Source organism: Anabrus simplex, chromosome 1 (assembly GCF_040414725.1).
Source record: "Anabrus simplex isolate iqAnaSimp1 chromosome 1, ASM4041472v1, whole genome shotgun sequence".
Classification (NCBI taxonomy): Eukaryota; Metazoa; Arthropoda; class Insecta; order Orthoptera; family Tettigoniidae; genus Anabrus; species Anabrus simplex.
Genome location: NC_090265.1, coordinates 826936616 through 826950076, shown reverse-complemented (window position 1 = coordinate 826950076; position 13461 = coordinate 826936616). Strand labels below are relative to the sequence as shown.

General features: G+C 40.3%; 1 protein-coding gene across 1 annotated transcript in view; it reads left to right on the top strand.

Annotated features, from left to right (window-relative positions):
- LOC137496927 (uncharacterized) overlaps positions 1-13461 on the top strand; it is a 221144-nt gene that overhangs the window by 79394 nt on the left and 128289 nt on the right. The window lies entirely within an intron of this gene.

Sequence of the window (13461 nt, the reverse complement as noted above, 5' to 3'; positions counted from 1 at the left end):
CTATTGCCGAGGTGCCATCTATTATGGTTGGTTCTCGGAATGTTGGGGGCTGGCCTTGCTTTTAAGGGAGATGGTGGGGTGGGGTGGGGTTCGGCCCAGGTTTGCATTTGGAGAGGAGGTGGATGTTGGGGCTTTGTGACGTGGGGTGGGATTATGAGCAGTGGCTGCGGATGTTCTGCGGTGCATTGCACAGTGTTGTCGTGCTGGTTACAGGATAGGGAACATTCACATCTGATGGGCTGGGGCACGGGAGGGTTCCACCCAGTGGTGGTGCCAAAAAATGGACACCCTGCTAGCCAGGACGCTTTCCATGTCTTGGGCAGTGTGGAGGTGAGCCCTGAGAAATTTTTGGTGCAGAAGGCCTTCCTTACTGGAATGCCTTCCGCATTCAGTTCCTAGATTTGGTTTAATTTGAGATTTCCGGGTCATCCGCACATACTGCGCAGCTGAAGAGGCCATGATGGTGGGGGGGGCTTGACAGGAGCTGTTGACCCGAAGTGGACTGCATCCACAGAGCTGGTGAGCAGTCTTGCGGCATCCTCCCCATTGGTCTTGATTATGACCCCATTGTTGGTGGGGTGTATGTCCCCTTTGAGGTTGAATTATAAGAGTTTCTGGAAGATTATTTGGAGGTTCTGAAATTCTAGGGATGGTTGTTAGAGCAGGAAGAGTGGGTACCTGAGGGAACTTTCTGGAGAGTTCTGGGGTTAGTAATGGATAGGCTGGCTCTTGAGAGGCGGCGGGGGGATTCTGTGTTTGGTGGGGGGCAGTTTGCCTCCATGTCGGAGTCGGAAGAATTGAAGGTGTTTGGATGTTCTGTGGCAAGTACCTTTAACCTGGTTGCAGAGTTCTTGGCGGGGCTGGAGTTGGGGCGCTTGGCCACAACTTGAGAAGAATCTCTGGAGCTGGGGTTGTGGGTTGCTAATGCGAAGATGATGGAAACTGTGGTTCATCAGTACTGGGACACATTACAGCTTTGGAGTGAACCTGGCTGTATATTAAACAGGCTTGTGGAGGCCTCAGTTTCGGTGGTTGTAGTGGTGGTGAGGGTAGTACTGGTGGTAGCGGCAATGGGCGGTGCATGGTGGGTTAACACAATTCACTATGCACTGAGCACTAGGCACTGTTCTACACTTTCCACAGTAATGGGAATTTTGTGTGTGTGTGTGTGTGTTTTTTCAGTCTAGCCCTAAGGCTGGTTGAATCCTCGGTAGCTCTGCCATCAGATGTCATAGATGGTCTAGGCATCACTGAAGAGGCGTATTAGGGAAATGAGGAGTGAGCTAGTTTCCCGTCGCATTCCTCACTGAGCCGGAAGTTATTACATATCAGTAGAGCCTGGATTTCCATGCAAATGCATATTTTTAAATAAGCTAGTTACACTTCTCAAACTTTGCAAATATTCGTTTTATGACTTAATGATTGCAAATAAGTTCTTTTTCCATGCATGTTTGCATATTTTGGTAATTTTAGAAGAAAATTCATCCACAGTGCATAAATTGGTCCACCTCTGTGGTGTAGTGGTTAGTGTGATTAGCTGCCACTTCTGGAGGCCTGGGTTCGATTCCCGGCTCTGCCACGAAATTTGAAAAGTGGTAAGAGTGCTGGAATATGGTCCACTCGGCCTTGGTAGATCAGCCATCCTGGAAATGGTTTTCCATTGTTTCCCACTTCTCCAGGCAAATGCCGGGATGGTACCTAACTTAAGGCCATGGCCGCTTCCGTCCTTCTTCCTTGTCTTTTCCCCGTAAGGCCCCTGTTCAGCATAGCAGGTGAGGCCGCCTGGGCGCGGTACTGGTTATCCTCCCTAGTTGTATCCCCGACCCAGAGTCTCAAGCTCCAGGACACTGCCCTTGAGGCGGTAAAGGTGGAATCCCTCGCTGAGTCAGAGAGAGAAACCGACCCCGGAAGTTAAACAGAAGAAGAAGAAGAATGCATATTTTGAAGATTTTTTACTTAATAGCGAAGATTTGGACGTTTATGTAGCATAATATGACTTCTTCTGACTTTGGCTCATGTAATGCTAACTTGCATGGTAGGGCCTTTTATGAATGTTGGTTTGCAGAATTTAGGACCATATTTCCACGTTATACAGTATGTCTGTTACTGAGACGGAGAGAGTGTGTTCCTAGCATCCTATCTGACAACCAACGTTAGCACATTAGTACATAAGGTAGAGATGCTATAAACTAATTAACCGAACACTTTCTTATCTGTTGCTTGAATAAACATTGTCGTAAGCAGGAAGGCCCCATGTCGATCCCTGTAATATATAGGACTAAGGTGTGCCAGTTACAAATTGCTATAAATATAACCATAAATTGTCCATTACTGAATGACGGCTTAATTTTTTTCTATGTTAGATGAACAAAACAAAACTTGTATCAAACTTCTGTGAAGACCTATCTGTGTCGGTGTGATAAAAAAGCAAACTTCTGTGATGCTGCCACACTGATATAGCAGCTTACATACCTTGGTTTTGCACTGAATCTTCTTCTGTTGTTATCCTGGAATTTCCTACCCGGAAGTCTCACGTTATTGCAGCTTCAATCTTTAGCAGTTATTTAATACATCTGCAATCGTACGGAGGAGTAGCTGCGGCTCCTAGAGGTAAGCTGAACAAAATGATCCGTTCAAGTCCTGATTTTGAATTCATCAAGCTTATAAAAGAGTATTGTTGTGAAAATGCATTGCCGTGCAGTTTGTCCCAAATCTCTTCATTTATGTATGCACCTGTCACTTCTTGTGATGAAGGAAGGCCATTGTCTGTGCTTAAGAATGTGCTGACAAATAAATGGATGAGGTTAAAAGAAGACAATTTGTAGATATACTTGTTGTACAATGTTTGAAAAGGAACTGGATTTTGATAGTGCATATTTTCCAGTTTATTGTCCATGTTTTTCTATATGAGTGTGCATGAATGCATGCATATTTCAAGATTTGATAGTGCATGGAAATCCGGGCTCTAGATATGTCTGCCAAGCCCACGGAAATGCATGCACCAACTGACCCTAATAGCAACATTTTCACACCATTTATAGCTTCGATTGGCTGCAGAAGGAATGGCATTACTAGCATCGCTCATGCTTCAGTCACTTTCATATTATCAAAGCCAAGGATAAGGCATAGACAGATCAGTGAAAGTAACAAAATCGCTCTAGCCCAAATCAGAAGACATAATGCACTGTAAACACTAGGTCCTGCCAGCAAAGACAAAATGGGAATTATATTCCCTTAAGTTCATTAATAATTTATGAGTATCTTGAGAGGTTGTTCCCCCCCCCCCCCCCCCCCTGAGGGTCCTTCAGTGAGCCCAGGGGGCCTGGGGGTCACCTCAAACTGCCCATTAAAAAAGAAGCCGCTGAATCCTCCTGTCTGGCCACATTTTTAGTCACCATTAGGATGCAGTATCAGATTACAGTGTGGGGGGCTTTCATTGGACGAGTAGAAAACCAAAAACACTGTCCTTCACCAAATGCTTACCCACAGTTCCATTAGAACACTGGACTGCCGAGGAGTGATCAAAGAGACATTCACCACCGTGCCGGTAGAGCACTGGGCTGGTGTGCCTGATATGCCTGAAATGTGATGTCATCTCCAAGAGAAGGGGATCGGTCTAAGGATGGTGTTAGTCCTCGATAAAGGCCTATCACATCATGATGAAGGCAACTTGTGTCCAATGATCGCCTTATTTTTACCAAATTTTTGCCCCCTAATGTGACTTAATCCAATCCATGGAACAAGGTGTAAATAGTATTCCTTGAAAGAAGATATCAAACTGGTCTCCCGAGAAAAATAATGGAAGAAGATGAGAACATGGTGACATGCTAGAAGAAATTAACCTTGTTGGATGCCATGTATGGGATATCAAATGCTTGGCAGTATGTCAAATTACAGACATTATCGAGGTCATGGTGAAAAGTACTGCGAGATGTAGAAGAGAAGATGTAGGCTTCACAGAAGATAATTTGCGTAATTCAGATATAGCCTCCAGTATGAAAGGATTGGAAGAGTTACACAAGGAAAATATCAAGGAGTGGTTGAACAAACTGTAGTGAGGGACCGATGGCCTTTGATGTTAGGCCCCTTTAAACAAGCATCACCATCATCAAACTGTAGTGAATCCAGCTTCCAACACACAACTGACAATGACAATATGCGCTCAATGACTACGAACAGCCTAGTCGGTGAAGAAGATAGTTATTGTGCTATGTGCAATAGCAGTGTGTTACATGGTGCTTGTGGTGGAGACCGGAAAGACTTTGCTGATGTCTCACAGTATCCCTAGTGCAGTGGATAAATAATTTAGATATCCACGTGTAATCATTCCCTACTTAGTACCATGTAATCTTTGCATGTTTTTCTTTTGTATTATATTGTATATACTTGTCCATTACGTAAATTCCATACGAATAATAATAACATTGTTGTGAAATATTGCTTGAATGACAATGACTTTGTTAGCAAGGAAAACGTGTAGTTTCATGAGATAAATATTGAAACTATCATAGTATTGAATATTACACTGCATTTTAAAAAATGAATTCTTTCTTGCTGTTTAGAAATACTGTATAGCCTATGCCCTTTTCTGATGCCAATACATTTTTCACGAAGTTGAATTATCAAGAATTTTTCAATTTTTCATTGTCATGAATAATCAGGATTACACTATATTGTGATCAGTTGTTAAAGCAATTTTATATTAAAAATGTGTTAAGCACTAGGAACAGTGCTAATTCATGTGTAAGAATGTTTAATGTACGTACAATAAGTAGAACCTCAATGCATTGTTCCCGGATCTGTCATTTTTCCATACACATAGTTTAAGTCCCAAATATGATCATATAAATTAATGTTAAATATTTGTCATCGGCCACAATTTTCTCGCATTGATCATTTGTGAGATATACGCAAAAGTGTTTTTGAATTTAGTGACAGTTCAGTACTCCAGCATAGAATAAATGCAAAATGTTATGCGAGAATGTACGAGCAATTCCTAGTTGCTAGGCTAGAGTGCAGTGTGCAGGTTAATCTTGCACAATCTATATATATAAAAATCAAAAGTTTCGTCTGTACACTGCTCAGAATTTAAAAAGAATGGTATTTCTGTACTGGTGGAATTCACAGTAACAAGGAAATACATTTTATTTTCCGTAATGTCTGTACGTACGCGCATCACGAGAAAAGGGCTTGAAGAGAACTTAATGAAAATCGGTGTGTAAAGTCAGGGAATGAGCCACTGAAATCTAGGCTATAAATCATTTTATTCACGCTGAGTGAAATGGTAGTTTAGAGGAAGGCCTAAAATGTAATTCTCAAATTTATGTTATTAGTAGTCCTATCAATAAATACTACATAACTAAAGTTATATAGAATTAAATTTACGATTATTTGTCTTATCCTTTTTTACCGTACCGACTGTGATGACCGATTCATTCATGAATTTGTATTTTTGTTGCTAAGTCTATATAAACGCCGAGCCATGAGCAAATGTGTTAACAGAATGTAATGAAAATCGGTATGTAGAGTTGGGGAATAAGAAACTACAGTCTAGGCTATAAATGATGTTATTCACTCTGGATAAAATGGTATTTTATTGGAAGGCACTTTAAAATTTAAATTTTAAATACCTGTGTTATTGGTACTATCGAAAATACTACATAACAAAAGTTAGAGAATACACTTTCCAATCAGTTATGTTTTATTCAATTTTGCCGTACCAACTATGGTAGGAATGGTATTTCAGTCGGAATTAAACTAAATGTGAAGGCCTACAGGGTCGAAAGCTCATAAAATTGATCAGCAATAACATTACATTGACCATTGTTTGTCGTGATGTTCGTCTATTATGCTGCCACTCATCTCCGATAGATGGGATTACTGCTGTGTATCATATATAACAGCCTGCCTGAATATTGGCAGGAAATAGCTGGGGAGTTAGATGATTTTCTTCTTTAGCATGCCTTTCCTCTGGTTCATATATTTTCTGATACTATTGGTATGTAACTCACTGGTTCATCATGGTATTCCAGAAATTCAGTCCCTACTCAGATGCACTGATTTGAATGAACAGAAGGAAAACTTAACGGAATACAGCAGAGAAGTGTTCACAGCTGTCTGCAGCCTGGTGATTCCAGCTCTGGAAGTTTGGACTGTTAGATATGCAGCGTAGTACTCTTCGTTAAAAATGAAAAAATGTGTGGTTTTTTATTTGATAGATTATTTCATATGATAGCATTGCTTGTAAGCGCGGCATTCCTACTGACATTGTAATGACCTGTGTTGATTTCAGCAGGGAAAACCACTAAGACAGTTCTAAGGATGTAAAAATGCAGGTGGGGAGTGAATGTCTGCCATTATAATGAAAATTTTCCAATTTGATTGTTACTGATGGTAGGCAAGAGGGCCTACCATTACAATGAAAATTACCTAACCCAGTCTTTACATGAGAAAAGACTTTTGGTGACCCCCCCCTTCGCATTTCTGGGGTAACGGTAATAGCTATGCAATCTAATACAATCTTACAACGTGTACACTACCTAAGCTAGAATTCTGTAAACAGTGTGGAATTCCGTAGCCAAGTACGGGTACATCAGCTAGTCACACTATATAACCAAGGCTACAAGCCTCCAGGTGCCGAGCTTTCTGCTTGAAGCGCCAAAGCATATTTGTCCTGTATAATTTCTTCTAAGTGGTCCTGTGCTGAGTCGAGGTTCTTCACAATTATCCACTTGGATTTCCCACCTAATCAATACTTGATTTATTTCTGATGTATTTACAAGTATAATAAGCAGTACTGGTTTTGGCCTCTAATAGAGGCCATCTTCGGCTGCTGATGAACCTTATTTGATAAAAATATATACCGCAATAAAAACACTACTTATTTCTAAGTATCGTCATCATTTCCCATTAACCAGCTGTAGGTGGGTAGAGACAAATATGGTTCCTCTCCACTTTCTTGGGTCTTTCCACCACTCCTCCAACACTGTGTCCCAGTCCAGGTTTCTTTCTCTAATACTGCGTTGGATTGTGTCCTTCCATCTCAATCGTGGTCGTACATGGCCTCTGCTTTCTTACATTTGCATTTTTTCATTTTTTTTTTTTTTTTTGGCATTCTTTCATCACTCATTCGCTTTACGTGCCCAAACCATCTTAATCAGCTCTTCTCTATTCTATCATTCAATTTTTCCACTCCAATTTCTTCCCAGATTTTCACATTCCTTATTTTCTCTTCTACTCTTCTGTCTCAAACTCCTCAAGAACTTCATATCGGCTGCCTGTATTCGACTCTCATCTTTCTGTCATTGTCCAAGTTTCTGCTCTGTAATTTGTTATGGGTACGTAATACATCTTGTGCATAGTTTCCTTTGCTTCCATTGGCACATCTTTGTCCCATAACATGTTTCGTACACTATGATTGAAACTGCTTCCAGCTTGAATCCTCTTAATTTCAGCATCCAGTCAAGTATTCTCCATTAATTCACTCCCGAGGTATTTGAACATCTCCACTACTTTCAGGGGCTTGTCTGCAAGTCTAATCTGACCATTCCCTTCTTTCTCCCCTCTAGTCATAAAAAGAGTTTACTTTTTTCTACACACATTTTCAATCCACATTCTTCGATCTTCCCATTCACCACATCCAACTGTTCTTGAACATTCATGTAGTCTTCTCCCCTAATCACAATATAATTTGCAAATAACATGTTCATTTCTCTTCCTCCATATGCTGCTTCTGCTGTTCTCATGCAATCCATTACTATTGTAAACAGGATTGGTGATAGAACACTTCTGTCTCAGCCCACTAGTGATTTTGAACCAACTTGTCCTGCCAACTTGTGTTTGCATGCAACTACAACATCCCTTGTACATTGCCATGATCATTTTTATTAATCCCTGTCCAGTTCCTTTTTGCACCAGGTTGTCCCAAACTTTAGTCCTGGGGACACTGTCATATGGCTTTGCAATGTCAATGTATGTCATCACCATATCATTCACATACTCCCATTGCTTTTCCATTAGTTTTCATAATGAAATTGGCTCTGTTGTTGACCTTCCACTTCTGAACCAAACTGATTTTCCTGTATCTGATTTTCAACCCTCAACCTTTTCCTGCTTTCAGTTATCCTCTCCATTATCTTAGCAACAAGGTATATCAGAGTAATTCCCCTGTAGTTCTTAAATACTTTCTTATCGCCTTTCTTGAAATTGGGATGATTATTCCTTTCTGTCAATCCTCAAATAACTCCTTATTTCTCCCAGACAATCCTGAGAACTCGGTATGTCCACTGCAGGTCTACAGCACCAGCTGCCTTTATCATCTCCACTGAAATTTCATCTATTCCAGCAGTTTTTCTTACTGCCCTTTCAATTTCATTCATTGTAATATCGTTATCCATTTCATCAACTGATTGCCTTTCCTGGTGGTTCATTGAATGACTGTCATTAGTTCTCCTGTTCAGCAGCTTCTGAAAATACTCTCTCCATCTATTTCTTATTTCTTCTGGCTTTGTTAATATTATGCAGTCGTCATCCTTCATAAATCTGGGGTTTACTTGATCTCTCTTTTTGTTTCTTAAGATGGCATACAATAATTTTTGCTGCCCTGCATATCATCTCTCAATTTCTGTGTGAATAAGGTCCAGCTTTTTCTCTTCTCTTCCTCCACTACTTTCTTGGTCAAATTTTTTTCTACTTTCTTCAGTCTTAGATGTTTTTCATGCTTTCCATGCCATTTTCTTTTCCTTCACTTTAATCTTTATCCTATCATTCCAACATTCTTTGTCTCGCATATCATGATGTTCTACCACATATTATTTCTGCACGTCCAATCAGTGCTTCCTTAAATCTGTTCCATTCTTCTTCAACCTTCCCCATATCCGTCCTGGGTACCAAAGGTATTATTTCCCTTTGAAATTCTTCTTGTATGCTTTTCTCCTTCTACTTCCATACTTTAATTATTTTCTCCCTTCTTATTAAGGTTTTTTCAATCTTTCCCACTTTCAATATTCCTATCACCACTCTATGATCTCCACCAAAGGCTTCTTCAGGCATGGCTGTAACATCTATAAGTTTCTTCTGGTGTTCTTTTTAGATTATTATATAATCAATCATGGTCTTTGTTGGTCTGTCTCCCCAACCATACCTTGTAATCTTATGACTGTCCTTCTTCCTAAACCAGGTGTTTCCAACAATCATTTGGTTATTCATGCAAAAATCCACCAACTCGCCTTCTGGATTTACATTTCCATATCCAAAGAGCACTACATCATCTTCCTTTCTTTGTCTTTGCATTCCAACTTGTGCATTCAGACCTCCCATCAAAAGCGCTTCCTTATCTTTTATCTGTCTCTTCACTTCCTCTAAAAAGTCCTCTAGATGTTCATCTATGCAACCCATTTGTGGGGCATACAACTCAAATAGATATTTGATGCCATTTTCAAACTGGATTCTCATAACCATCATCCTATTGCTGACGCATTTCCAAGTCTATATACCGTATTTCTCAGAATCCAAGACAATGCAGAGGTACCAACTATTACGGATTGTCCGTAATTATTACGGATTTCACCTCAGGATTACGGCATTACGGTCAAAGGGGAAATTATTACGGAAAAGCTGACATTCACACGAAAATCATTTTCTACGGAGAAAAGAAAAGAAGGAAAAATGTTAAATCCTTCAGCATTTCTGCTAAATTCTCCTCGTTTCAGTGCTTGTGAGACAACGATACTTATTCTGTCGTCACTTCCTTTTGCTACCCATACGCTCTCTGTTATAAATCCTTAAGTAATGTATTTCTATATTAAGTGTACCGGACAGTTGATAGAAAGAATTGAGACCTACATTAAGGACATCTACACTGGAATCGCTTATGGTTCAAGAGACTAAAATGTGATAAGAAGGTGAAGGATGCTTGAAGAAAACCTACCTTGAAAAGCAGCTGCTGGGTGCGAAACGAGTTGCAAGGGATGTTTTATCCCTGAATTAAGAGGTAGTATGCAAATGTTGTGTAATATGATATACTTTAAAACAGATTACTGTCGGGAAGGGCAAAGGTGGTGTCATTATTGAAAAGGGAAGAGCATCCTTTGGACTTGTCTCGAAAATTCTCTGGGGTGCGGAGGGTGATTACTGATAATCCACTTCAACAGTTGGCACCTCTGGACAATGTTTTTATCTCAGAATTTCATATGAAAAATAAAGGTCATTATGCATTTGCGACCTAACAATAATGAATACCACTAGTAGCTATCACGGTAACCAAACTGCTTCTTTTCATCGTGCGCGCGCGCGCGCGCACACAAAACTCGTTCACAATCAACGTCCGCTCCTCTATTATACCTCTCTAGCTGCGGCAACTGGTTGTACTGTGCCTGTGCGTAACGTCACTGGATCTTGGTTAATAATGAAGAGAGAATGACATTCTATTAGCGTCTAAAAAAACTTTTCTCAAATCCTCAGAATGACATCAAAACACACGAGCTTTCGAATTCTTAGAAAGGCCACGTCTACTCAGTAGCAGTTGTAATGTTTCTACTGTACCAGTACCCAACGCTTAGTAAAATTAACTTTTATAGACTGAAGGAATATTTTCGTGATAGATCGCCGTATTGTAAAGATAGGTGGAACAGGTATCGCAGGCAAATTTTCAACGGGTTTTCTTTGATATTAAGATGCAAATTTTAAGTTAATGGTTATTTAATCCACGCAAATAAAGAATGATTGTGTAGCTGCAAAAAGATACGGCATAATTAAAGGTAATGTTTGGCATTGGCTTGAAGACAAATGTAGTCTAACGATGCGTACTGTAGTAGAAAACCATTCGTACGATTTTACAAACCAATTTTTAAGCCTGATTTCATTGTTTGAAGGATAAAGTGGGGCTCGTCTTGCATTCAGGGTCGTCTTGGATTCGGGGAAATATAGTAATACGAATTGTAATAAACTTGCATCAGACTAGAGTTATAAAATTTCCAGTCTAAAATTATGTCTAAAAAGTTCATTTTCACTGTCCTCAAATAGGGCTACATTAGATTTATTCTATCAAATAACACTTATGGAGGTGGAGTCATAAGTCATGACAACTTTTTTTTCTCGCGAACAGGAGACAGCACGAAAAATCTAAGATACACATTTGGAAACGTACGGTATGTACTTGCATATGATGCCACTAGATGGTGTATGTAAACAACAGTGAGAGTCTAAGCATGCCCCCAAGTTCAGTGTGTGAGTGAGAGTGTCTAAATGGAAGTCAACAAACAGGAGCAACGATCGTATGTTAAAATAGCAGTTCTCCGCGGCAGAAATGCAAGCCAATGCCATGCAGAGCTGCGGGAATCATTAGGTGTGCGACTATGATCTAATCCCCAAAGTCAAGAAGCCATTATGTGGACAATGGTTTACTAACAAGGAGGACATCGTAACAGCATTTTGGAGAGAGGTGTCACACGTTAGCGATACACATGCAGCAAATGGTATTCAGCGCCTGCCCCACGTCTGGCAACGCACAGTGGAAACCTTGGGTGATTATTTCGCAGGTCTGTAACCACTGGAGGCCTGTCATTTGTACGTAGTCTTGTGTATTTGCTATCTGTACCATAATAAAACAGTGTTTACCAATGGGTTGTGTTCCGTCACTTTCCTACGAGAATCTCCTGAAGTCAGAATTTGTCTTCAGGCACTGTGCATAAGTACATGCCTTATAATTCCAAATGCGTACCTTAGATTTTCCGTGTTGTCTCCTGTTCGCGAGAGAAAAAAAAGTTGCCATGACATGACTCGACCCTCCTATATTTATCGTGATCTCTAATATGATAAAACGAAGGGTCACTGGTATGGCCTTGATACTCTATTTACAAACACAATTATACAGTTCTGTAAGGCGTAGGGATGTGGAGACCCCATCGCTCAGTGGGAAACCACCGCAATCAGCTACCTGAGTATTGGGGGGGAAACCTTAATTTTTCTGGGGTATTGAGGAAATGCTTAATCCCAGTCTTGAACAAGTAGGGTGAAATAGGGCGGAAAGTCTTCTTCACAATTTCATAAAATCATCGTCTCTCATCTCCACCTTTCTAAATAACATTGAGAAATGCAACTCTAGGATATATCCTCATCTCAAGGGGACACCTTCGACAGTCAACCTTGAAAACTTTTTTTGAAGTATTCCACTGACTGCAATCATACAGCGTGCATTCCTTAAGTAACATACATATATACATTATCATTATAGACTGTTATGCCTTTCAGCGTTCAGTCTGCAAGCCTCTGTGAATTTACTAAACGTCGTCACAATCCTCGATTTGAAACTAGTGTTGTGGCCTCATTTAGTTCTATACCTCTTATTTTTAAATCTTTATAAACAGAGTCTAACCATCGTCGTTTTGGTCTACCTCTACTTCTCTTACCCTCCATAGCAGAGTCCATTATTCTCCTAGGTAACGTATCCTCCTCAATTCGCCTCACATGACCCCACCACCGAAGCCGGTTTATGCGTACAGCTTCATCCATCGAGTTCATTCCTAAATTAGCCTTTATCTTCTCATTCCGAGTACCATCCTGCCATTGTTCCCACCTGTTTGTACTAGGAGTCATTCTTGCTACTTTCATGTCTGTTACTTCTAACTTACGAATATGATATCCTGAGTCCAACCAGCTTTCGCTCCCGTAAAGCAATGTTGGTCTGAAAACAGACCGATGTAACAATAGTTTCGTCTGGGAGCTGACTTCCTTCTTACAGAATACTGTTGATCGCAACTGCGAGCTCACTGCATTAGCTTTACGACACCTTGATTCAATCTCACTATATCACCATCCTGGGAGAACACACAACTTAATTACTTTAAATTATCGACCTGTTCTAGCTTTGTATCACCAATCTGACATTCAATTCTGTTGAATTTCTTACCTACTGACATCAGTTTAGTCTTCAAGAGGCTCATTTTCATACCATACTCATTGCACATATTTTCAAGTTCCAAGATATTAGACTGCAGGCTTTCGGCACAATCTGCCATTAAGACCAAGACGTCAGCATAGGCCAGACTGCTTATTACATTTCCACCTAAGTGAATCCCTCCCTGCCATTTTATACCTTTCAGCAAATGATCCATGTAAACTACGAACAGCAAAGGTGAAAGATTACAGCCTTGTCTAACCCCTGTAAGTACCATGAACCAAGAACTCATTCTACCATCAATTCTCACTGAAGCCCAATTGACAACATAAATGCCTTTGATTGATCTTAATAATCTACCTTTAATTCCATAGTCCCCCAGTATGGCGAACATCTTTTCTCTCGGTACCCTGTCATATGCTTTCTCTAGATCTACAAAACATCAACATTCCTCTCGTAGCATTTTTCAATTACCTAGCGCGTACTGAAAATCTGATCCTGACAGCCTCTCTGTGGTCTGAAACCACACTGGTTTTCATCCAGCTTCCTCTCAATGACTGATCGCA